Below are 25,480 nucleotides of genomic sequence, written 5' to 3' on the forward strand. Positions count from 1 at the left end.
GGACTTAATGGTTTGTGCAGGAGCCTTGAAGTCCTTTATCTATTGTACCACTCCAGGTAGACTTAGGAACTTCAAAGATCTCCAGAAAGCATCATTCATAATCATTACAAAAGCCACTAGTAATCATTTGCCAACTTACTTGTAAGTAATTAATTGCTTTAAATAATGCTGATGTGGGCAGTTCATCCAATGTTGAATGGGGTAGGCCATATTTGAAGCAAAGAGCTCTAAAACCACAGCATTGGTGTCAAATCGGCATGAGCCTGACCAATCTAGTTGTCCAGAATGAATCATTAAAATAGGGCAGATGCATATTATGTACCATGTTGTAAATATTTCTGTATTCAATGTGCCAAAAACAAACAATGGAACTGACTTTACAGCCATTTGTCATTTTTATCTTGCCACGAAGCAGAATTCATGATGTGCTAAAGCAGAATTGAAGGGGCAATAACGTGCTTATTCACAGCTTTCATAGAGATTTCTTTCATTAAGTCTTGCAAACTTTACTGATTTGGGTTTGCATTTGACAAAGCTATTTAAATACAAATATTGTAATGTTCATGGATACATTTCTCTCCTTTAAATAAAGGATAATAAATAGTTAAGTGCATTGAGAATGGTGAGGCTGGTAAGGGTATGAAAGTGAAGCAAAATTGCATAATAAACAAAATACAGCTGATACGGGTCAGAGAGAATGCTTTAATGTTAGGCAGCTTTTAATACCAAATATTGAAGTTTTCATTTGTGTACTATCTTGTATGTTTTCTACATGTGTATCTTTATCTATTAGATGTATTAGTCCCTTAAGTTGTTCATCTGTGAAATTTAAGTAATGGAGGTTCCTTGTTAATCTGTAGGTTTAATAGAACGCAGAACAGTACAGCACAGGAACAGGCCCTTCAGCCCACGATGCCTGTGCCAAACACAATGCCAAATTAAATTAAATCTCTTCTGTCTGTACATAATCCATAATCCTCCATTCCTTGTATATTCATGTGTCTATCTGAAAGCCTCTTAAATGCCACTATCGTATCTGCTTCCACCACTACCTCATCAAAATACTCAGTCAAGTTATCTAAGAAATAACCTGCCCCACACAAAGCTATGCTGAATGTCCCTAATCAGGCAATGTATTTCCAAATTCACATAAATCCTTTCTCTAGAATCCTCTCCAGTAGCTTCCCTACCACTGATGTGAGGTTCACTGGTTTATAATTTCCTGGATTATTCTTATTTCCCTTCTTGAGCAAAGGAACAACATTGGCTACTCTCCAATCGTCTGGAACTTTGCCTGTTGGTAGTGAGGATGCAAAGATCTTCGTCAAGGCCCCAGCAATCTCCTCTCTTGCCTCTTTCAATAACCTGGGACATATCCCATCATGCCCTGAAGACTTATCCACCCTAATGCTTTTCAAAAGGCCTGGCACCACCACCTCCTTGATCTCTATGGTGCACAGTATTTTTACATTAATTCCTTTGTGTATCATTACATTGCATCACATAGCAAGGAGGGTCATGATACAAAAGAGTTTATTTATAAAGGGATAGAATTCAAAAGAAGGTAAGTTACGTCAAACTAGTTTCAAACCTTGATTAAACCATACATAGAGAACTATGTACAGTTCTGATCACCACACTATATAAGTGTGTAGAGGCACTAGAGAGGGTTCAGAAAAAGATTGAAGTGGAAAATATGAAGGTGTACATATCAGGAAAGGTGAATAGACTGGGACCCTAGTGAAGAAGGAAACTGAGGTGTCTATTAGAGATCTTTAAAATTAATTAGAGTCTTGATAGCATTTATCCAGAAAGAATGTTTCTACTTATAGGGAAGAGCATAACTAAAAAGCCACCAATATAAAATGGTGAAAATCAATAGTGAATTTAGAAGACACTTTTTGCCCAAAGATTAGTGAAAATAAGGTACTTGCTACCACAGGATACAAGTTGTGGGAGCTGGATAAGCACATGAGGGTGAAGGGAATAGAGGGTTGTACTAATAGATTTAGATGAGGGACCTTGGGAAGAACTTGAGTGGAGCATGAACACAGGTATGGTCTGTCTAGGCCGAATAGTCAGTTTTTATTCTATATAACCTTCATAGTTCTTGTGCAGGTGCTCAGACGCAGAAACTCAGCATAAGTGTTTAACAGAAAGTACCGAATAATGCTTATGCATAAGCTTATTAAAACAAAGGAAAAGCTACTTCTGCTTAATTTGTAGTAAACTAAAGGGAAGATAGGAGACTGTTCAATGCTTAGGGATCAATTTGGAAAGTACTGAGTACAATGTTGGTTTGAAAGTACAAAATATTACAGAGATGCACAAATCTGCTCACTTAGTAGAGAGCCCAGTAATCGTTGTAATTACAAATGTATCTCTAAGTTTATGTAAATATAATTTATCACCATATTTTCTTTAAATAAAAATGGTTGAAAGATGCATTTGTAGCTGCATAAAATTTAGCTATGGTTTGAACAGTAACAAAACTTAAGTTTCTTTCACAAGATGAGAACGTCGAGAAAATAAAACACCGAATCTGTCTAAGTCTATTATTCTACTACCAGCTGTCCTTTTACTACTCTCACCCTTCTACCTGCACCTTTATGAAGAAATATGGATTCTTTCAAAATACAAAAAATGGGTCAACAGATGTTCTTGTCTGTGAACTCGGTAAAGTGATACTGAATGAAGTAAAGAATTTTTCCACCATATGTAATTCTGGTCAGTTAACTCCCTTGAGAAATACCAGTCCACAGAATTTAAGCTGGTTGTGAACTTATAGATGTGCTTTGAAGTAGATCAGAGACTGTTTCAAAATTAAATATCTACGTGGGCTGCTAAGACAAGAATTTGCAGAGTTTATTGTGTAAAATAGTAAGACTTGCACTATTATTAATTTCCATTTCTATCCTTGAATTTGTATGTTTTGATGAACTTTTATATTTATTAAAGCAACAGTTTTTGGAGAATGAAAACATTTTACATTTTGCATGATTAACATCTAAGATCATAGTAAAATAAAAAGAAAGATACTACAAATGCTAAAAATCTGAAATGAAACAAGAAAATGCTGGAAAATTCAAGCAGAGCAGCAGTCCATAAAATGAGAGCGGAGATCATGATATGAAATTGTTAAGCTCATTATTGAGTCCAGAAGATTGTGAAAATTTATTTGAAAAATGAGGGTGATATCTGTTTAGTTTCTGTTCAACTACATTGGAACAGCGTCGAGAGCTGAAGGCAAAGAGATTAGAGTGGGAGTGAGGTACAGAATCAAATCAGCAGTTCCTTTGCAATTTCCTGATCCATTCTTCAATCACTCTCAATAGTCACTCTCCAGTCCTTGGCAAATTCTTATGCAGACAGGAGATGCATCAATTATCCTTGTCCCTTCTCTTTGATCAAAGCACCATTTTAATTTCCATCTCACTTCCACTCTAATCACTCCGTCTTCAGTCTCTTACACTATTCCAGTGAATCTCATCAATAAGTCAAAGTGCAGCACTCACCTATACTTATTTTTACTGAGAATTGGTGACCCGGATTCAAATACTGTTTGTATGTCAATCCATTCTGCTTGAGGAACCTGACGTAAAGTGCAGATGGACCCTCACTGCAGAAGGTCACTGCTTTGTCCTGGACCTGGTGGTCACTGCAGTGGCAGAATGGATGGTCATATGCATCAGCATCTGACCTCTGGCTCTTCTCAGCATTTCATATTTGACTAGGACACATGAAGTCTGAATCATGCTGAGGTCCAAAGGCCATTTGGTCAGATCACTTTGGACAAGAAAAGGTCAAAATACTGGAAATATACAGTAGGCCAGGCAGCATTCAATCTCTTTGACGTGCTGAGTATTTCTAGCATTTTCTGATTTTATTTCAGATTTCCAGCATCTGTAGTTTTCTGATTTTTCAATTACTAAAATAGTGGCTGAGATTAGGTAATTCACTCTTGTGTCATTTCCAGTTTGTGGAAATTTATTGAACAAACAATGCTTAGAAATAGTACTGTCATGTCAGCAAGGCCTAATTTTAGAAGCCTACTGTTGAGTAGCCTGGAATAAATTAATTCACTGACCTGATAATAGAGAAGGAGAGGAGGAATTTAGAACTGTGTCATTGGAATATTTACAATTCTCTTGAAATAAGTTAATTCATTAAGTACATTTGTAATTATTAGAACTAGCGTTTAAAACCATATTTTCAGCAAGCCATTTTTTTCCTCTGTTCGGTTTATTGGAAATATTAATTTGTAAGGTTAGTAGGTCATGGGTAGTTTGACAACAGTTTGAATTTATATTATATTTTTAATGTAGAAAAATATTCCGTGCTATTCTATGGCAGCATAATTAGGTAAAGATGACACTAAACCAAATAAAGATCATATTTAGGTGGGTGATATAGACACTTGGTATAAGGGGAGATATTAAGGAGGAAGATGGCCTTAGAGAAGGGGAGAAAGGTGGAGAAATTTATCAATGGAATTCCTGAGCTTGGGGCATATGTGACAGAAGACATGGATCCCCAGTGGGATGAGTGGGATGTATTTTAACTTGTTAGCCTATAAAAGGGTACTTTCACTCATAAGGGAACTGTTTTCTAACCTTATTAAATAGCAGAAGTGGTTGTTAAAGTTAGTAGAAGTCAGAGTGATGAATTGAAAATGACAATTTATGTTTCCATGTCATCATCTGAACAGGAAAAAAAGTCTGGTGTCTTTTTGAGATGAGTTAATTTCCTATTTTATAACTTTCACAGAAAGATCTGTTGTTTTACTGAGAAGAGAAATTAACATGACTAGATAGAAGTTATTTCAACTATTGAGTTGTAATTAATTAAATTCTTCAACCTATTATTTTTCAGCAAGGACCATGTTGTATGTGTTTTCTTATACTATCACTGGGAGAAGGTAATTCAGGAGTTTGGGCTTCTATGATAATTAAATAAGCCAATCTTTTCAACGAATATGGACTATTGACAAGTTTTTTAACAGCTCCCTTGCACTCTAATCAGGCCCCATATCCTATGTTTTCCCTCGCCTCATGGCAGCCATTTCTGCTGAAGTACTGTGGCTGCTATGGGGAGAGTTCTTTCAGCATTGGCCTGTTTCCAAGCACTAAGCTCAACAATGAAGAACTAACTGCAAGCTATGCATACAGGTCTTTTTTTAGCATGTGAATTTGTGTTCAATATGCTGCTTTCTAACATTCCAATTGCCAGATTTTGTGAACTTGGATGAGATTATAGTTTGGAGTGGGTGTCAGCACTGTGTGGAGCACTATATTTGCACTACATTTTCAGCAGACTAAAAGAGGTTGACCTCCAATTTTTAGTCAGGTGAATTATATGAAACAATGCTGGAAATAATATTTCAGGCTGATATTAATGTGATAGATGCAACAGACTTTAAACGAGCTTGGGGTGAGGTTAAATGTGGAGAGTGGAGGGGAAAATCAAAAAGATAGGTTAAAAGCAGGTGGTAATGGCACATTAAAATGCAATAGATGGGCCCATGGAAACTGTAAATGGCAACAGCAATTCTAAGATATATTATCCTAGAATATTAGAAAATAGGAACTCCTGTTATGTTCAACGTTGTTCCATTAACTGCTAAGTGTGGAAGTTGGTAAAGTGTCAATCAAAAAGAAATGCTGCTCATTTTTTTTTCCGGCAGGATAGTTGGAAATATTGTGACCCATATTGTTAGAGTTGCAATTAACATGACAAATATTGAGAAAAGTGCATGTGAACTAGAAGTGCTTTTGTGCATTAACTTAATTTCAATAGAACATCTACTATGCATTGCAGATAGATTTTTGATAGATTAAAAATTTTATGGAACAAATTTACCCTAAAAATTATTAGCATTTGTATTTGTTGCTATTAAAGCGCAGAGAAATGGTGAGATTCTTCATTTGGATTACCTATGATGATGTTAGTGTGATAGAAATAAGTAAGTTCATCATTTCAGCTGCATCTTTATTACTTGTATTAATAAATACAACAATCTTTATATGAATTTGCATTGTAGGTCACGAGATTTCCAATTACTATGAAAGCCAATCAATTTGCTTTTCAAGTACAGTTAATTCCACTCAAGAGCAAGAAATAATTTTCAACAAAAAAGTTGTTTGTGAAAGAAATGGTGCTCATTAGAAATTCATCTTTGTACTCTAAGAATAGTTGGAAATATTCTGACCTATATTGTGACAGTTGCAATTAATTTGATGAGTGAAAACTGATTGCGAGCTAGAAGCCAAAAGTCTGAGGAAGGTGGCTTAATTAACTTTATTCAGTAGAAAATTACAGTTTAGCAGAAGTTTAGCCTGTGGTATTTTGGCAATTGCTGTTTAATGTAAAATATTTTAAATTTATAAATTGGTCTTATAAAACTCAAAAATAGCATATTAGTGAACTGAGCTGTATGGATTAGCTGTATTTGGATAGTCATAGGAATGTGGAAATTTTAACTGGAAGGAGTATTTGAGGTGAATATGCATTTAAGGGCAAGCCAGATAAATACTTGTGGGACAAAGGAATAGGAAGTTATGCTATTAGAGTAAGATGAAAAACAGAGAATGAGGTTCACATGGATTATAAATATTGGTATAGACTAGCCTAGCTGAATGACTGTTGCTATGCAGTCCATTCTGACATATGCAGTTCTCTACAGATTGGTCAGAAGCAACATTTGATGATAATTCTATGCAGTATAGCTTTATGCTGTATCGTTATACAGATGTGTGAAAACAATGCCCATGTGATTAAAAGAGACAGGGATCCACTTATTCATGTGGTTCAAATAAACCCAGCAACCCTCAAGGCACAGATAAAAATGAAAATGAAAATTAATGCATTGGAAATGGCAATGTAGCATTATCATGAGAGGTGGCTGATTAAAAACTAGAACCTTGTGATGCATATCTTGTGACATTTTTGTAAGTTTAGGGTAAAGAGGTCAGAAAGCAGATCATAGGATTTATGTTTTTATTCCTCTCATAAATTTTACTTTGTAACTTTCCCTCCATTTTTTTCCCTTTTGGATTAAATATGTAATAACAATTTTGTTTGATCAGATTGACTCTTTAATTTTTATTTTATTCATTTCCTTTTTTAATTTTTGATTTATTGTTTTCTTATTTCTGTTTTCATTTTGCTTTATTATATGTGTGTTAATATTTCTTGTTGGAATCTACCAGTTGTTTATTTCTTGAACTTCTTTAAAGTGATTATATTTAAAGCTAACTTTTTCTTCATTCGCTTATTTCCCCTTGAGTAAACCAGTTTCTTTAAGTACTGCTCACTTGGTGATAATGTGTTTTAATAAACAAGTATCAACAAGTTGTTGATAAAGAAAACATATATCTGCCCTTAAATATGAGAATGTACAAGACTGTTGGAGTTTATTTGGCCACTTCCAAAGTCTGAAAGATATATAGTAAAAGAGGTTAAAAAAAAAAGACATGAATCAAAAATAAAATAACAAATGAATAAATCTAAATTTAAAAAATCAATGTGATGGAACAAAATTGTAAATAAATATTTCTTCTTTGGTCAGTAGCTGTCCACTGGATCTTGAATTAGTCATACTTTGCCTATGAAGGTTTGTAAGCTCTTGTGCCTTCCAGGAATTAACTGCAAAAATCATAGTTTATGTGAGTAGGAATGCCAGTTTAGTGATGAATAAGAGGTTCATGTAAATGGGGAACTAGATTGAAATATGCCAGACTGATTTCTTTTATATTTAATTAGCTTTCAAACAATTATTTAAACATTAGCCACAAAGAAAATTGATAATCACCTAACCCAGTGTTGTTCAACAAGATCTTTCTTGCAATGAGAAACTTATTCTAGATTATGGATCGAATTTCACAAAATCTTGACTTCCAGGTTACAACTCCATGTGCCATCCTGTCTGTGTATACTTCCAATCACCTACTCCCTCCCAAACCACTGTGGTGTTGGGGTGAGAAAAAATTGACCAGCTGTGTCACTGTCCACATGATTCAGGACACACAATCCAGCAAATTGTGGCCCCTAAAGTCTACTCTCAATCAGCAGAAAATGACACTTGAAACCTGTTCACTCTGTCAGTTTGACTTAAACCAAGATCACTCAACTCCAGGCCTCATGCACCTTGGATCCAGAGACAAAAGAAAGTGGGGTGAGATTGGCAGCCTTTGATATCAAGGCAGCATCTGTTCGTATACTAATTCAGAGCCCTAGTAAAAGTGAAGTTAGTGGGAATTTGAGTAGGTGGGGATGAGCTCTCCACTGGCTGGATTCGTACTGTGCAAGATGGTGGTGATTTTTATTGTCTGAAGCCCTCACCTTTGTCCTAGGAGTTTGCTGCAGCTCCAGTGCCTTAGGGCTAACTATAGATCAGCTAGGTCAGTAAGATCAGAAATGGAGAGGTTTGCTGATGACTGCACAATCTTCATTTCCGTTTGCTGCTCCTCAAATAATGTATCATTCCGATGACTCTGTGTTGCAAGACTTGGACAGCATTCAAACTTGGCCTGAAAAGTGGTAAGTAACAATTATACCACACAAATGTTAGGTATTGCTGTCTATAACAAGAGAGAGTCTGACCATCTTCCTTTAACATTGTGGTATTACCATTTTGAATTCCCCTTACCACCCATATCCTTTGATTGCCATTGACCAGGATCTGCATTGAACCAGTCGCAAGAATACTGTGACTGCAAGAGCAGTTCAGAAACTGGATTTTCTCATGAAGTCATCGAGCACAGAAACAGACCCTTTGGCCACTGAGTGTGCCCAGACCACGAAGCACCCATTTACACTAATCTTATTTTATTCTCCCCACCCTTCCATCATTGTGCCCCAGATTTTACTACTTACCTATAAGCTGGGAAAAATCACAGTGGCCAATTAACCTACCAACCTGCACATGGTTAGAATGTGGAAGGAAACTGGAGCACCCAGAGGAAACCCATGCAACCACAGGAAGAATGTGCAAATTCCACCCGTACAGCACTGAAGGTCGGAATTGAACATGAGTCATTGGAGCTGTGAGGCAGCAGCTCTACTAGTTGCACCACTGTGCTGCCACTGCGATGGGCTCATCCTCTGATAAACTAAAACTCCTTCACTACTTGCAAGGAATGTGACAGGTGTCTAATGGAATCTTTGCACATGCCTTGGTGAGTGAGTCTCAACAACACTCACTTTTAGCACTTGGAATATTCAGGGCAATGCAGATTGTTTGATTCTCTTCCCATCCACTGCCATAAACATCCACTCTATCCACCACCACCTCTGCAGCATAAATGTAAAGTTTATATACTGTAGCAACTAGCCAAAGCTTTGTCAGCCACAGCTCTCAAATCTTTAACTTCCACATCCAGATAGACAAGAGAAGCAGTCACATGGGAACACCCTACCTGCAAACTCTCCTCCAAGTTGCACACCATCCTGACATGGAAATAGCTCATCCATTGAATCAAAAATCCTGTAACTGCCACTCTAAGATCACACAGACATGTAGTTTAAAAGGGCAGCTCACCACCATCTTCACAAGAGCAATAAATGCTAGCAATGTTGCCCGAATCCTATGAATCAAAATTTAAAAAAAGCTTTATTGACCAAAGCATCCATGACCGTTGCATTGCCAGAATACATTTAAAATAGCATTGGGATGCTGTGATTTAGACGGATTAATTAAAAGACATGACCTGACTTCCCAATAGAAAGTTTGAGAAAAATGGTGCAGAAAAATGACCATAAATCTGTTAATTCTTATGTAACTTCCCAGAATTTGGGAGGATGACTCATTTAAAGTTACAGAATTCTGACGGGCATAACAGGGTAGTTGCTGGGAGGATGCTTCCCTGGTTTTAGAGGCACGAACTAGGGTTTACAACTTGGGCACCTCTACTTTTTGCTCTGATGGGATTTCTGTCTGTCCATTTTGCCTTGTTCTTACAGTGTTTTCTATTTGGCTTCTCGTCTCCAAAAGGTATATATTCCTTTTGTCCTCTCCATCAATCCCCCACCCTCTCTGCAACTGAAACCTAACATATTCTCAATTTCCTAGTTTTGATGAATGGTCTTTGACCTAAAGAGTTGATTCTTTCTCTTTTTGTAAATGCTGCTGAGTGCTTCCAGCATTTTCTGTTTTTATTTTCAACTTGAAGTTTGTTTCAAAATTGTTAAAACTGAGAGTGGGTTTGGCAAGTCAGGTCTCTAATTTTTTTTTACTGGTTTCCCACCCACATGCTGGCTGATTTAGAGGCTAATGGTCTGTTAAGTAGGGAGCTTGTAGCACATCTGCAGTCAATGAGAGCAGTTAGGTATAGAGAGATTCTAGCAGATATTATCAAGGAATAAGAAAATGGATGAATGTGCAGGCCATGATTGTGTTGGCAGTCCATGATTGTGTTGGCAGTCCAGGAAGATGTATGGTGATCAAGTGAGCATGTGATGGTGGTTTTGGGAAAGGTCAGAGTGATCTGAGCAAGCAGAGAGTAGTCGGGGATGGCTGAAGGAATAAATGGAGATTGTGGCTCTCATGATTGTGCAAAGGAGTGGTGGTCAAGATGACCGAATGGCAGATTCGGATGCTGACAAATTGGGTGGGGGGAGGGTTATGATTTATTTTGAATCTTGTTGGGCCAGAAGAAAATATTCAACCTATTCCTAGCCCAAAGTGAGTGTTGTAAAGGCACTTCCCTCATGATTGGTTTCTGCCTCTTTTCACTTGCCAGATTTCCTAAGGCTTGGGTTACCTGCTAGATGCAATTTAAGAATATAGTGCCTGCTAAGTAACTTCTTAACTCCACATGAGGATTGGATGCCTGCCCCTGTGTGTGATTGCTTTGAAACTAGAAGTGGGAAAAGTGGATTAGGCTTTTGCATCTAATATTTTTTTCCCAATTTTCACCTGCCATGACTTTTACTTCCTTTTTGAAAGTTGAGTTTCAGCACTATTTCATTAGGTTTTTTTGATTTTTTTTGTTCTTGTCCATTAACGTAATGGTCTGTACATTTTTTTAATATTTTCTCTTTATTCGTCAGCTTTAAGTGAAGATTTCGTTTTTTGGTACAATTCCAAGTAGCCCTTACTTCCCTACACAGGCAGTCCCCAGGTTAAGACAGGGTTCAGTTCCTGAGAGTTGTTGGTAACCTGAACTGTTTGTAAGTCAGAAATGAACAGAAACAATGTGGGAGAGTATCACAGAAACAGTTGTGATGGGAGAGAGAGTGGGCAGGCACATGGGGAGTGGCCTCCAGGAGGCCTCACTGACTCAGTGAGTGAGTGAATTTTCTCAGTGCTCCTAGCTCTGATCGGCTCAACCCAGCCACTGATTATTGTGGTTCTGTGGGGGGGGGGGGGGGAGGGAAGGGAAGGGAGGTGGGGGTTGGGTGGAAGGAAGGAAGAGAAGGTATGTGGAAGTGCTCCATTCCCACCAGGCGAAAGATGGTATTGGTATTGGTTTATTATTGTCACTTGTACCGAGGTACGGTGAAAAACTTGTCTTACAACCTGATTTTACAGGTCAATTCATTACACAGTGCAGTTACATCAAGTTAGTACAGAGTGCATTGATGTAATACAGGTAAAAACAAATAACAGTACAGAATAAAGTGTCACAGCTGCAGAGAAAGTGCAGTGCAATAAGGTGCAAGGTCACAACGAGGTAGATCGTGAGGTCATGAGGTCATAGGTCAAAGTCCATCTCATTGTATAAGTGAACTGTTCAATAGTCTTATCACAGTGGGGTAGAAGCTGTCCTTAAGTCTGGTGGTACGTGCCCTCAGACACCTGTATCTTCTACCCGATGGAAGAGTAGAGAAGAGAGAATGTCCCGGGTGGGTGGGGTCTTTGATTATGCTAGCTGCTTCACCAAGACAACGAGAGGTAAAGACAGGGGAGGGGAGGCTGGTGTCCATGATGTGCTGGGCTGTGTCCACAACTCTCTGCAGCTTCTTGCGGTCTTGGGCAGAGCAGTTGTCATACCAAGCCGTGATATGTCGATGCATAGATGCATGCAACCTCAGTGTCTGGCAAATCCATTCCCATCCATCCCTCCGGTCTCTCAAATGCTCTTTCATATGTATGGGGTGGACATAAGTCAGGCATGCGTAACCTGGGGAGGACCTGTAAAACAAATGTATTGCACTTCAAAGTAATGTATTTAAAGCTCCTTAGGACTCCCATTATAATGCAAGTTATTTGCTTGAATCAATGTCTTCTGATAGTGGTAAGATGATTTTATTGCTCTCTTACCTGCATTAGTTTTCTCCACAATCTCCCTGTCCCCTGCTGCAATCTGCCATGATGAGCAGGGAGCCATCAAGCAAGGTTCAAAGGTGTTTATTAAGAGTGAAAAGAAAACCAAAGGATAAATCATCTCTGAATCATTTTTTTCTTTCTTGGAATCAGATTTACACTAACATTGGCTGTACCCTAACAATAGGTTGTCACCATTGTTTCTGTTTGTGCATCCACCTCTCAAACTTAAACCCTCCCAATTAGGACTGTGGTATGAGGAAGATGAAGACAAAGAAAAAGGACTTTTCTCCCTTAAAAGATGTTATTTTAAACAAGAGCCAGATATATAATGATATAGATAAAGGTTGAGTACTAAACTTTGAATGATATAATATTATTTTACTAATTCCACCAACAGTCAAAAGCAATTCTATGATGGTACATTTTGTTGTGATTGGTCATCTCTTTAAATCATGGTAATCGCAATTCATGTTGCACAGAGCTTTACCTCCTCTTCCTTTACCTCTATCAACCTAAAAAAAATCAGTGACCTATTTAAGTATATTAAAAAAAGTCACAGTCTGGAGTAATCACACTGTTGCACAGGTGGTACGATGAAAAGACAGACATTGACTGCTCAAGAGAATCACAAGATATTATAATCTCTTCACTTTGCACTCAATGATCACCAGCTTCAGAAATATTTTTGTGGGTAGTGTAGTAATTAAATCTTGGTTACTTCATTATCATGGCTCCAGTTACTGTTTTTTAACAAATTACTTCTTAAGTTATCTTTTTATATGCATTACTTACTCTACTTTTTTGCAAGGTGGATGCTATTTAATGGTCATATTAGGGTTAAATTATAAGGACCAGTTTCTGACTTCTGAGGTTGAAGAGTGATCTATTCGAGATGTATAAAATAGATTAAATAAAATAAGCTATTTTCAGGATAATCCAGAACAAGTATAAGCTGGAGCTAGCCTATTAATAGAGGCAGTGCATCCTGGATGCTCCAAATGTCTTAGAAATACATTAAAATTCTGATAATCCTGCACTGTCAGGGTTTTACTGGTGCCAGACGATTGGATGCCATTCCTACTAATACTCCCAACACATTTTTAGATGTTGCATAGCAGTATAATATCTTTTCCAGTGAAGCAGTTGAGTTTAAAAGGAGGATGGGAAATGTGGCCCTGGTGAGTTTAAAATGAGTATGAGAATAGGGCCCTCGTGAGTTTAAAGTGAGTGTGGGAAATGGGGCACGGTCAATTTTAAAGAGAGTGCAGGAAACTGGAACAGGTGAGTTTCAAAGGGGCATGGAAAGAGGGCCCTCTGAGCTTAAAGTGAGTGTGAAAAATGGGGTCCCAGTGAGCTTAAAGAGAGCATATGAAACAAGGTGAACCAGACGCAGAATCATGGGGTTTCTAAAAACAAAAGGATAGTGGATTATCTGAATTTTATTGTAATAGTCTTTATTTACCAGAGATCTCTAAATTACTTTAGTTATTTAAATTATTTATAAAATGTTTCAAAGAATAAATTTGTAAGACTCTGCAAATGAATCAGTGGCCAAATTAACCATGTTGTGAACTGTTTATCAGTGTAAACTGTAAGTTTTCAAATTTTAAACTTTGGAATTGAATTAACTTAGCTTAGCCAATGCAGCAGTGTTTGTGTGTTTATGTGCATGTGTGTCCCATCACCAGTTGAACATGGGACTAGATTGCTGCCTGAGGGCTATATTTGGGGTTGTAGAAGAAATGAATGTTTTAACAAATTAAAATGCAATCTTATGCTGAGTCACAATTTGTAGCAAAGCAGTTTCAAAATTTTCTGAAGTGAAAATTATGCTGCTTCTCAGAAATTGCTTAATAATGTTGCCTCATGAGTCATTGCAAAATCAGCAGCTGACTTAATTTGCACATTAATTTATCTTGACTTATGATTTCAAAATTTAAAGTTGTAGCACGGCTGAGAATCTTATGGGTATTAATTTTAAATGGATGTCATGCTAAAGTGTTACAATCCATGGATGAAGGTGGATCACTCTGTTTCCCCAAAACAATGATTTTTATTACTGTTTTTAAAAATCGTAAAATGAAAGAAGAAATGATTATGCAGCTTTGCATTTTCTTGGTGCCAATGTGTCTGACTCTGATTAGATCAGCTGACCTTCTGTATTTCAGTGTTTAATTCTGCCACAAGAGCAAAGGGTGAACTGTGTTTTGTTCAACGTAGTTTGGTGCATACATGTGATGGGAAATTATAGTTTTGTGGCGACTCACCTTACTGGTATCGAACCGGCTCCCGAGATCGCGAGCATCATCAGAGGCCCCGACCCAAGATGGCGCGGAGCCCCCCTCCTTCTCCATCATTGGGCTAGGAAACCCCGAGCGTGGGAAGGTTAGGTGACCCGCGTGTGACTTCAGCGCGGGAAGAGTTTCGGTATTAAAGGGCGCACCGCACCCCTGTTGATCAATCGACTTCTGACTCCAAGCAACAGACTCCGTGTCTTTATTCTATAGTAGTGTAGCTAGCTGCTACATTGGTGACCCCGACGGGCCCAAACGTTTTTGGACCCACGATGTCTGTGCAACAAGAGGTACAAGCAGTAGCCCTTAAACTGCCCACCTTTTGGACCCTCCGGCCACGTGTCTGGTTCGACCAGGCTGAGGCCCAGTTCCAGATTCGCCAGATCACCAGGGACGACACCAAGTACTACTACGTGGTGAGCACCCTCGACCAAGACACCGCAGCCCAGGTTGAGGACTTCATCCAGGCGCCCCCGGAGGAGGAGAAGTATGATAAGTTCAAGACCTTCCTTCTTGAGACTTCCGGCCTTTCCCGACGCGAACGGGCCTCCCGCCTCCTCCAACTCGATGGGTTGGGTGACAGACCCCCCTCTGCGCTCATGAATGAGATGTTGGCCCTGGCAGACGGCCACAAACCCTGCCTGATGTTCGAGCAGGCATTTCTTGAGCAGTTACCCGACGACATCCACCTGCTCCTGGCGGATGCCGACTTCAGCGACCCCCGAAAGTGGCCGCATGTGCTGATATCCTTTGGCGGGCGAAGGAGAGCGGGGCATCTGTCGAGTGCATTGCCACGCCACGTACCCAGCGGCCCAGCAGGCCAGACCCAGCAGATGACTGCACCCCATCCGCCTCCAGGTCTGAGATACCGACCGACCAATGGTGTTTCTACCACCAGTGGTGGGGCGCAGATGCCCGCAGGTGCCAGCCACCATGTAGGTTTCCAGGAAACACCAGGACCAGCTGCCGCTGATGGCTATGGCGGCTGGCCACCTGGATAGCCTCTTGCATGTGTGGGACAGGCGTTCCGGCCGTCGTTTCCTGGTAGGTACTGGGGCAGAGGTCAGCGTCATGCCTCCCAACAGCCACGAGACTCGCAACCGCACACCAGGACCCGCCCTCAGAGCCGCCAACGGCAGCACCATCCGGACCTTTGGCACCCGTTCGGTGCAACTCCAGTTCGGCACCAGCAACTTTACCCGGAAATTCACCCTGGCCGCCATTGTGCAACCACTCCTCGGGGCAGATTTTTTTTGCGCCAACAGTCTGCTGGTTGACCTGCGGGGTAGGCGTTTGGTACATGCCAGGATGTTCCAAACGTTCTCATTGGGTGAGGCCAAGCTACCGGCCCCACACCTCGACTCCGTCACCACGTTGACCAATGAGTTCGCCAGGGTCCTGGCAGAGTTCCCGTCTGTAATAACGCCCCAGTTCTCCACCACCTTGCCCAAGCACAGCGTCCAGCATCTCATTCACTACCCAGGGCTCACCCATCCATGCCCGCGCCCGACGCCTACCCCCGGACAAGCTCCGCCTCATGAAGGAGGAATTCAAGAAGATGGAGGAGTTGGGGATCATCCGCAGGTCAGACAGCCCATGGGCCTCTCTGCTACACATGGTCCCCAAGGCAGCTGGAGGGTGGCGACCCTGCAGCAATTACCGACACCTGAACGACATAACTACCCCGGCCCGGTACCCCATGCCGCATATTCAGGACTTTGCTGCCAACCTGCACGGGCGGTCCATTTTTTCCAAGGTCGACCTCGCCCGTGGCTATCACCAGATCCCGGTGCATCCGGACAACATTCCAAAGACGGCGCTGATCATGCCTTTCGGCCTCTTTGAATTCATCCGGATGCCCTTTGGCCTCAGGAACGCTGCTCAGTCCTTCCAACGACTGATGGACGCGGTCGGGCGCAACCTTGACTTCGTCTTCATATACCTCATCGACATCTTGATCGCCAGCAGCAGCCGCCAGGGACATCTCACGCACTTCCGCCAACTCTGTTCTCACCTGAGGGATTTCGGCCTGACCATCAACCCAGCCAAATGCCAGTTCGGGCTCGAGACAATCGATTTCCTTGGCCATCGGATCGACAAACACGGCGCCTCGCCCCTGCCTGCAAAGGTCGACGCCATCTGCCACTTCGCCAAACCCACCTCCATCAAGTGCCTGCAGGAATTTCTCGGTATGGTAAACTTTTATCACCGGTTCATACCATCCGCGGCCCGCATCATGCGCCTGTTGTTTGCTCGCCTGTCGGGCGGAAGCAAGGACATTGTTTGGTCAGAGGAGGCTGACACCGCGTTTGTCAAAACCAAGCAGGCCTTGGCGGACGCAGTCAGGTTGGTGCATCCTCGTACGGACATCCCGACTGTCCTCATGGTCGACACCTCCAGCACAGCGGTCGGAGGCGTTCTAGAGCAGCTTATCGAAGGGCGTTGGCAACTGCTGGAATTCTTCAGCAGACACCTTCGACCACCAGAGATCAAGTATAGTGCCTTCGACCGTGAGCTGTTGGCATTGTACCTGGCCATCAGACACTTCTGATACTACTTAGAGGGCAGACCGTTTACAGCTTTCACCAACCACAAGCCGTTGACCTTCACTTTCAACAAGGTCTCAGATCCCTGGTCAGCACGGCAGCAGCGGCACTTGTCGTACATCTCAGAGTACACCACTGACGTCTGCCATCTGGGAAAAAGAATGTGGTCGCGGATGCACTTTCGTGGCCCACCATCCAAGTTTTGTCCCGGGGGTGGATCTCGGCACCTTGGTGGAGGCACAACAAACGGACATGGAGATGCCCAGCTATCGCACCGCAGCCTCGGGCCTGCAATTGCAAGACCTACTGGTAGATCCCGGTGAGCGCACCCTGCTCTGCGACATCTCCACCGGTAAACCCTGCCCCATCGTTCCAGCTACCTGGTGTTGACGGGTGTTTGATTCCATCCACGGTCTGGCACACCCAGTAGTCTGGATGGTGTCCGACAAGTTCGTCTGGCACGGCCTGCGTAAACAGGTTTCTGAATGGGCCTGGTCCTGTACACACTGCCAAACCTCGAAAGTACAGCAGCATGTCAAGGCCCCTCTGCAGGACTTTCAACCTACCCGCCGGAGGTTCGACCATATCCATGTTGACCTTGTCGGTCCCCTCCCAGTCTCCCGAGGAGCGCGGTACCTCCTCACGATTGTCAACTGCTTTACCCGCTGGCCTGAAGCCATTCCCCTCACGGACACCTCCACCCAGTCCTGCGCACGGGCCCTTTTGTTAACTTGGGTGGCCCATTTCGGTGTCCCGGCCCATATCACCTCAGACAGGGGAGCTCAATTCACCTCCGGCCTGTGGTCTGCCGTCGCCGACTTGTGGGGTTCCCAGGTCCACCTCACCACCGCCTATCATCCGCAATCCAATGGGCTGGTGGAGAGGTTCCATCGATACCTGAAGTCAGCACTCATAGCCCGCCTTAAGGGGCCCAACTGGGTGGACAAACTCCCCTGGGTCCTGCTGGGGATACGTACTGCGCCAAAAGAGGACCTGCATGCCTTGTCCGCAGAGATGGTCTACGGAATGCCCTTGGTCATCCTGGGCGAGTTCCTACCAGCCCCTCGGGGGCCAGAGGAAGAACCTGCTGCGACGCTCGACCGGCTGCGCAAGCGGCTTGGCAACCTGGCTCCGATACCCACCTCGTGACACGGACAGGCCCCGACCCATGTGCCGACGACCCTCTGAGGCTGAGGGACACGCACCGAACACTGCTGCAGTGGCCGTACGAAGGGCCATTCCGGGTCATCAAGAACAGTGGGTCTACATTTGTGCTGGACATTGGGGGGCGCGAGGAGGTTTTTACAATTGACCGGCTGAAGCCGGCTCATTTAGACCTGGACCAACCGGTAGTGGTCCAGCGAGCGCGACGCAGGGGCAGGTCACCCAAGTCATAGTTTATTTAATTCTGGCTTTCACAATGGTATCGCCAGTTCTGGGAGGGGGGGGGAGGGTGTGGCGTGGTGATGTGGCGACTCACCTTACCGGTATCGAACCGGCTCCTGAGATCGCGAGTGTCATCGGAGGCCCTGACCTAAGATGGCGCGGGGCCCCCCTCCTCCTCCATTGTTGGGCTAGGAAAGCCTGCACGCGGGAAGGTCAGGTGACCCGCGCGTGACGTCAGCGCAGGAACTGAAGCGCGGGAAGAGTTTCGGTATTAAAAGGCGCACCGAGCCCCTGTAGATCAATCGACTTCTGACTCCAAGCAACAGACTCCGTGTCTTTATTCTATAGTAGTGTAGCTAGCCGCTAGTTTCATAATTGTAGCTGCCTGTAAATATTATGATTATGCATAAAATATTGTTAATTAGTGGGTAGAGAGCCCTTGTACATTTAGATTGAGAAATTGACACCTCAAACATAAAATAACCGCTAATAAATTCAAAACTAAAGTAAATGTGCATTTGATAGGTGAGAAATGTTAATTCTTTTTTAATCATTTTTTTTTAAACTTTATTTTCCACTGGGGAATATTGCTCTAACTTTGTCCATAGAAAGAAAAGACATGTGCAAGCCAGTTAAGTCATCATTAAAGGATGATGATTTCCTCTTTATTGGAAAAGAACAAATGTATGGTTCTTAAAATATAGCAAGACCTGTAAGTTTTGTGAATGAAAGAGAAATACCTTCAAGGCTCACCACAGCAAAAAGAGTAGTTAACAGTGCATAATAATTCCCATCTCTGTTGCTTGGGTGTAGATATTGTCAGTCATTACACTATGCAGCAAGAATTCAAAGAGAGGATCGCTCAGAAACATGAAAAGGCCAGAAAAGCACATTGCTCATGGAGTATATTAACCCAGATAAATAATCTATGATAAGAGACTCAACTGTCTGGACCTTATGGATGTCTAGCACATAAAGATCTGAAAGCAAGTAAGGAAGTTCTGTTACTTTATTGTTCTGGTGGGTGTTCGGTAAAATGCAACCCTACCGTTGAACATTTTTGCATTTACAATAATCAGTTGATATTGGCTTGATATTCAATGTACAGTATGTGTACATCATACATCAGTACTATAAATATAAATATGCAAACATCAGTGTTAATTTCCTGTGGACTACGCATAATATTATTCTAAGTCAGCAGGATGACTTGTAGCAGCTCAAAGTTGAAAGAAAAGAGCGTGATCTCCCTTTGTATTATTTAGGCTACACAATGCATCCATGATTTTGCCAAAATTCAGAAAGTAAGAGAGATCAGATGGGAATTAGGAAAAACAACTATTTGGAATGATAATGCAATAAAGAAGGTATTTTGCTTTGTTAGCAAGAAAGAAAAACTATAATGGTATAAAAACAGAAAATGCTGCAAACACTCAGCAGATGAGGCACCATCTGTGGAAGGAGAAACAAAGTTAACATTTCAGGTCGAAGACCTTTATCAGAATTGAGAAAGGGAGAAAACCACAATGACATATTGAGTTCTACACTGAGTTACTAAGTATTTGGATTCAAACCCATAACGTGTGCCATTCTTGCATACATTTTAATGCTAATTATCCTTCGGTCTTTTGGATGAGACGTAAACTGATCTGTTTTCTCAGGTAGGCATAAAAGATCACTCCCAGCTCTTTGAAAATTCTAAGAGTTCTGGCTAATATTATCTCTCAACCAACGTTACTAAACACAGATCAGCTTCTTATTAACATTGCTTTTGTGGGAGCTTGCTGTGCATGTTGGTTGCTACAATTTATTGATTCATGGAATGTGGACTTTGCTGACAAGGCCAGTACTTAATTCCTTATCCTTAAATAGTTGCAAGTCATTTGACTGATTTAGAATAAAACATCATATACACTCCATAGGAAATGTATGCTGATGTTTACGTATTTATAATGCTGATGTATTATTTGCATATTGTTGGAATGATAAACTGAGTTATTTGTGTCTTTGAACCATCACAGTCCTTTTTGTGAAAGTTATCCTGTGGTATCAAGTAGGGAATTCACGATTTTGACTTGTTGATAATGAAGGATTGGCAATATATTTCCAATAATGCACGACTTGAAGGGGAACTTGCAGGTGGTGGCATTCCCATGCACCAACTACCCTCGTCTTGCTCGTGCAGTACTCTTAGGATTTGGTCCATGCTGTCAAAGAAACCTCAACGAGTTGCTGCAGTGCACCTTGTAGATTATACAGATTGCAACAATGGAGGTGAATGCTGGGAAAGATCCAGAAAAGGATATTAAAGACACTACAGGTTCTCCCTAGCTTACAAATGCCTGATTATGTACAGCTCGTGCACACAAATGAGCATTTTCAAGATGGGGAGTATGGATTTGCTGGCTGCTGTGAGGCTGCAGGCAACTTCAGCCACCTGGGAACTCAGTTTGTGGCCACAATTCTGACTTGTGAACCCTTTGTGGTATGAACAGTTCACAAGAACAGGACCCTGTTGTCCACCTGTGTATAAAATCCAGTTTATTTTAGTTGTGCATAATACCTGTTTTCATTAGACCTTTGTCTCTGAGTTCTCATACGTAGCCTAGCACTGCTGGAAGCTACTACCATGGAATCTTTAATGTAAAGGCAAACTGCTTTGGTCTAATTTCTCATTCAAGAGTTGGCACCTCTAATAATGTAGCACTTCGCCAGTACTGCATTGAAATGTTGGCCTAGAATCTTTTTATGGTCATTTCTTGGTCTGCAACTCAGACCTTTATCCTCCTCATCAAAGGCAAAAGTTCTACCAACTGAGTATAATTGAAATTATTAAAAGTAGGATATGTTTGCAAGTGAAAGAGGCTGTGGAATGAGGTGGAATTGAGAGGCGGGGGGGGGGGGGTGTGAAGATACTGCCATTTCTATGGTTTCAGCCACTTTGGGGGGCCTTGATATAATGGTCAGCTCTATCTCTTCCATAGAAGTGAATACATGCAGGTATGCTCCTTGCATTTTTTTATTCCTGGTTAGCTCCTGCTCCCTTTTGTAGAAGATGACTTACAACAAAATTTATCATTGAGTGTCTCATATGTTTGGATAATGTTGCTGTCATGGTTAAACAACTGGCATTGTGCTTTAGGTGCGAGTTTTGCAACAATCCTAACTATGGGCGAAGTAAGCATAAGCATTTGAATATTAGTTAAGAGTTTTGATGACCTGTGCATTTGGTGGGGAATGGCATTTGTGGTTGCATTACCTAACCTGGAACATTTATATGGGGTCATAAAACTTGTTGTGACACTGCATCTGGCTTCTTGGTGCTTTTACTCTATTTAAAAATGCTCTGTATGGACACATCTGAGATGCTTCACTATACAATGAAATCTGTGAACTTGATAAAGTTGTTGTTCAGATGGTATGCTCTGAAACAAATGTAATGGTAGTTGTGGTTGATTGTACAGGTGTACGCCAGTCTGTTTACATCAGTGACTTAACCCTGATCTACGTCCAGTTGTCAGGAGTCTGAGTGTGAGTCTGTGCTATTGCTTTGTAATGTGGCTACTGTGAGGAGTGGTGCAAGGCAGTGTAAAGGTAGAAAATTACAGCTGACATAAGTTGTATCGCTTGTGCCTTTCCGTGGTATGCCATTGTTTGTGGTTATCTCTTTGAGGCTCGGTACTTTGAGCACAAAACACTGTGCCATTAGGGAGCCCTTTTATTATCCCCTGAAAGTTTTCTTTAAAGCAAGTTCAAGCCTGCCTTGAAGAATTAAAAGCAGCACCCTGCCCATATAGAAGATATTCCTTCTGCTTAAAGTAAGGTATGTGATCTGTTGTCCCAACAGTAATTGGCACTGAAATAAACACAGTAGGTCAGACGGCTTTACTGACACTGCATCTGGCTTCTTGGTGCTTTTACTCTATTTAAAGAGACACATCCGAGATGCTTCATTGTACAATGAAATCAGTGGAAAGAGAAACAGTTAATGTTTAGGTCAAAGACCCATCATCAGAAGTAAGAAAGAGGGAAAATAAGTTAGTCAAGGTTTCAAAGAAGGTGGGGTGGGGCAATGGGTAGGACATGAAATTTACTGAAATAACATTGCTGTTAAGGGGTTGTTAAGGTCCTTTGAGTATGTAATGTGTTGCTAATATTGCAAGGTTTATGTGACTGTGTATAGCTAGACCGACTGGGAGATGTCCAGCAGACCAGAATATACAAATGAAAGAGGGGAAAAAAAAAGAGCAAGTTATCTAAGTCAATATAGAGTTCTGGAAGCTCTAGTGTGCCCAAAGATGAGGTATTGTTCCCTGAGCTTGCACTGGGCCTCATTGTAACAGTGCAGGAGGCCATAGACAGAGAAGTCAAAGTGGGAGAGGGATGGAGAGTTAAAGAGGCAGACAACCAAAAGCTCAGGGTCACTCCTGCTGACTGAGCGCAGATGTTCCACAAAGCGATTTCCCAATCTGTGTTTGGTTTCTCCAATGTAGAGCAGGCCACATTGTGAAAACTGAATGCGGTACATTAGATTGAAAGCGATGCAAGTGATTCGCTGCCTTACCTGGAAAGACTGTTGGGTCCCTGGATGGTTGAAAGGGAAGAGGTGAGAGAACAGGTATTGCTCATCCTTGCACCTGGACAGAGTAAGAACAGAGTTTCTCCTTGTCCTCCCCTTCTATTCCACCAGCCTCCACATTCAATGAATCAGCCTTTGCAATTTCCACTGCTTTTATGAGGTCCAATGCACCTCATGGAACAACAATTTTATCTGGATGTGTTGAGTCCTGCAGGCAGCTTAACAGCTACATTATTTAAACCTATCACAGAAATTCCCTTTGTTCTACCGAGTGCCTTCCCCCATCTTATCTGCTACCTAAACTAACTTATTTTCTCTCTTTCTCAGTTCTGATGGTCTTCAACCTGAAATGTCAACTGCTTTCTTTCCATGGGTGCTGCCTGATCTAAATTTTTCTAGAACTTTGTTTTTAATTCAGATTTCCAGCATTTTTTTTATTTTCACTAATTACAACTGGTCTTGTTCGCATTTAAATAACCAAATGCTGGCAACCTTGCATCCATTGCCTTGGGTGTGAAGTCGAGTATGTATTTGGTAAAGATAGCCAGAAAGCGATGTATCAAAAAAATCTATTGGAATATTTAATACTTAAATTGCCTGCTACTCTTTCAATGAGCATCTCTCACTTTTCCATCTGTGACTTGTCTCTTTTCATCTTCATATCATAAAATGAAAATCACAGAATTCCTATCTGAAAAATGATTGATTCAACTATGGGTCGTGAAGCAGAGTGCTTTGGTGAATCTTCTTGTTAGGTACTTGAAGAGCCCCTCTGCCTTTTCTTTGCCTGTAAAAGGAACATATGGGACCCAATTAGTATATTGGCATAATAGATCCATTTAGATATTGTGTTTTCATTAAACTAAGTAGCACTTGTATACAGCTAATCTATGGGGACATGTTGATATAACGTATTCAGATGTAGTGCAGTCTTCTATAAGATCTGTAACTTCCAGAATTTCCCTCTTGTAAGTCACTGGATAAGCTGTTCATGTGCTGTCATTATCCATATAAGAACCTACTGCTTTTCCCACTTCAGACCTTGTTCATAGCATTTTGGCCTTTAAATACAAGTAGTGCGATTTTAATTAGGACAGTCTCAAGAGCCACCTGGCAATACATTCATCAATGTGACTGTGACTGTCTGAGCATTTGCTTTCTTTCTTTTATATTGCTTAAAAATAACACTTCAAAGCATGTTCTATTTGTGTCCTTGACAACCATGTTAAAGTTGGATTATGTTTATTATTTACCTTGGTGCTGTTTCTCAAATCATAAAACTTCTTGCACTTAACCTCCCGGGTCTTTCAACTGACTCCAGATAGCCAATTTAGTGAACTGTTGTCATACTTTCCAAGTTTGGATTGTTTCCCTAGACTGATATTTGCCTTATCAGAAGTTTTATTTTGAACAATAAAGATCTGGATATCATGTTGTACAAAGCAAATTTGTAGTAAAATAAGAGCAGCTAATTTTGCTCCTCTACTTCACTCAAGCAATACTTAATGCCAGGCGGTAAAGACAATAACCTACCCTATGTCCTCTTCACTTTAAATAATTTGCATTTGACTGAGAAGTGAAAATGCAAGTCACACCTAAGTAATCAATATTGAACCTTTAGCACCCACAGGTTCAAATTACATGAATTTAGTAGAACGGTAGTATATTGGTTGGCATCTTCAGTTGCATTTTCTTCAAGATATTTAACTTTTAATTTGTGATAATATCAAATCAAAAAACTTCAAGACTGAAAAAGCAGAAAATGGGAATTGGTATCACAATAACTTTTGAAACTTGCCATCATCATCTTGTGCATTACAGGAGGCTAGCTGGCAGGGTCAGTTTTCCCTCTGTGTAATTCATCATCAATATCCTTCAGGTTGAGGATGGACTAATAATAAAACATCCAAAACAAAAACAGAAAATGCTAGAAATACTCAGCAGGTCAGGCTGCATCTGTAGGAAGAGAAACAGAGTTAATGTGTCAGTTCAAGGACCCTTTGTCAGTACCAAAATATCTAGATGTTGGAAGGTAGTTGGCAAGAATGTAACTTAACCGGTGCTATGTAAATGATTCTTTTAAATTTCAATTCAATCACAGTATATTGGTCTTGCTAGCAAACTTAATATTAAATGCCAATCCCTAATTGTCATTAATTAGATTATTTTACAAGGCAGGTAACAGTCAACTGCAGTGCTGTGAATCTTGGCCATGTGGACCAGATTAGGTAAAGATGACACATTTAATTCCCAAATTGGGCTTTTCCAACATTTTGGTATATTAATGGTTTTAAACCATGCTGGATTAAAAACTGCACCCTGACTTTGGTGAGGCACCCTGAGGAGATGTTCCTTCTGTTGTAACCAAGGTGTATTATACACAATCCAACAGTGGATTACTGATACT

The 25,480-nt window shown here is 41.2% G+C and overlaps 1 protein-coding gene across 1 annotated transcript in view; it reads left to right on the forward strand.

Annotated features, from left to right (window-relative positions):
• Positions 1–25,480, forward strand: part of auh (AU RNA binding protein/enoyl-CoA hydratase) — a 121,899-nt gene that overhangs the window by 83,666 nt on the left and 12,753 nt on the right. The gene's annotated exons all lie outside the window — the stretch shown is intronic.

This window comes from Pristis pectinata, chromosome 7 (assembly GCF_009764475.1).
Source record: "Pristis pectinata isolate sPriPec2 chromosome 7, sPriPec2.1.pri, whole genome shotgun sequence".
In the NCBI taxonomy this organism is placed as follows: domain Eukaryota; kingdom Metazoa; phylum Chordata; class Chondrichthyes; order Rhinopristiformes; family Pristidae; genus Pristis; species Pristis pectinata.